We start from the raw sequence: 2,428 nt of genomic DNA, 5'->3' as shown, positions 1-2,428 counted from the left end.
CCCCACATGACTAAAAATTCCGAGCGATAATGTTATCACCTCCCCCCGCAGAAATACTCTATTCAATTAAATAAAATTCAAACATCTGCGTCATAACACTCACCGATGTAATCACCATAATAAAATGGCAAACATAATCTTTACAATATTAATGAACCGATTTCACCGATAAAATCCCCCCGAGGTATATTATTAAACTGCGAGGAAAACAATTTCTCTGAACTCCAACAGTCAGCGCTCATAACTTCCTCCAACGGACGATAATTACGGAACACATGAGAAGAGGCCGAAGGTCGAATTGGCAATAATTTTTTTTTCCATTTCCACATCTTGCTACAATGGCATTGTTCGTGAATAGTTGACATTTCCCTTCGCACGTTTCCATTATCAACAGAAAAATGAGACACAAAGGGGGAAAACAAAAACAGACGGGATGAAATAGACGATACAAACGCGAATGATTGAGTTCAGTCGTTATGTAATGAGTGATGAAGCTGTGTTATTGTTCATTGTTTGGAATTAATCATTTTGGTGAATGGAGGCATTGTGTTATTCACATGATTTTAGTTCATTCTGATCAGATCCAATTCGTTTAGTTTGGGAAAAGATCTTTAAGGATGTTCATCCTTTAGAGAGAGATGAAGATATTCCCTTCATTTTTATACAAATTTCAGTCCACCAACCCATGTTTATTATTTAGAAATGAAATAGACAAAATGCACCGAATGCATGCGCCAACATGCGCTTATATAGGATAGAATCATTCAAATATTTCCCCTTTTTACGATTGCACCTCTAGTGATCACGAGAAAAATAATCACAGAATAATTAGATCATCAAGAAAATACATCACACAGTATTAAATTATCAGTAATTCAATGTATTTAGTGTATATTTAATTACGATGAAAAAAAAAACATGAAAAACATGAACGGGTCAAGTTTTAGAGTATTTAATAATTCATTAGAATCCATTGAGTTGTCGTGTTGGATAATGGTTCTTTCTCACGGAGAAACATTGTGAGCAACCTCGCGTGGACACTCCAAAACATCACCCTCATTAACCCACGACGTCACCACCGCGTGGAGACGAGCATCGTAATCACAGTATTCCTTCCGTTTCCTTGATGAAATGAGACGACCAGCATTAAATTGCTCCCAAATCACTTCAGACGACGCTTGCTCGACTCTCAAAGCATTGATAAATCTGCCCAACTGCTCATGATTTCTACCAACACGTTGATGAAAAGCATTATGCCAACCTTCCATCATATTATTGGTCCTGGGCTCATTATTGACGACTGCATACACTTGAAAATTTTTCACTGAAGTTTCCAGGCTTTAGTCTTGAAATATGATACAAGTGACGGTTCATGGTGCTTGCCTCTACAATAGTCAGAGGATATAACCATACCGAACAGAAGAACAAGTGACGATTTCATTGAAATTTCAGGGAATTTTACCATTGAAAATTCGTGATTTCCGTGGAAAATTCATGGAAATTTTAAATTTCAGTTAAATTATGCCATGAAAATTGATGGGAATTGGGAAAATTCTAGCAAAAATGTCCTTGAATTTTCAATTTTTTGAAATTTCAGAGCAATTTCTTATTGAATTATCATGTTTACATTGAAAATTCATGGAAATTTCGGAATCTTCATGGTTCTTCCACTGAAAAATCAGGAATTTCCTTGAATTTTCAGGGAAACTTAAAGTTTCATCGTCTTTTTTCCGTTAAATTGAATTCAGTGTCATTTTCTGGAAAATTCAGGTGAATTTTTTTACCAGTGTAGTGTTCAAAACAGCTGATCAAAACAGCTTGTGATAGAAGGACGTGTAGTGACTTATCCATGTGATCAAATTTGTGATTATTTGTCCCGTAATCAACTGTACCCATGATAAGTAGGGGTGATACCGGCGATTTTACACATTACCTTCTGTTTTCATTTCTATTTTTAGAGTCTTCTAGTAGGTGAATTATCAATTTGAACATAAATTTCGTAAGAGCCCGTGTATCCGGAAAAATTAGTTTTTTCATTTCTACCGCGACTATTGCCCCAGTCCCAAAAAATGAAAGCAAAACGGAAGCTCACACGGTTGCGCTGATAAAACTTGCAATTATGACTAAGAAAAATACCGCAAATGCATATGCATACAGCAGCTATATATATCACCGCAAACACATAAAAAGATACACATGGCCGTGAGCACAAACCGGCGATACGGAACCTCCTTTGTTCGTCAACTCAGCGGGTAGCTCTCATGCGAAATGCGCATGTGTGAATATTTTTCTCCCGCGCACGTGCTTGTGTGTGTGTTTCATGCGTACTAACGAAAAAGTACGCAACGTGTCCGCCGTCCTACGTGCGTATAAGAATATAAATATAAATAGGCGCGCAAAGGTAGTTCCCCCGAAGGGAGAGAGTGAG

This window comes from Diachasma alloeum, unplaced genomic scaffold, assembly GCF_001412515.2.
Source record: "Diachasma alloeum isolate Michigan unplaced genomic scaffold, Dall2.0 Dall_scaffold_00295, whole genome shotgun sequence".
NCBI classification, from domain to species: Eukaryota; Metazoa; Arthropoda; class Insecta; order Hymenoptera; family Braconidae; genus Diachasma; species Diachasma alloeum.
The sequence above is the reverse complement of the archived record's forward strand: the minus strand, read 5'-3'. Positions refer to the sequence as shown.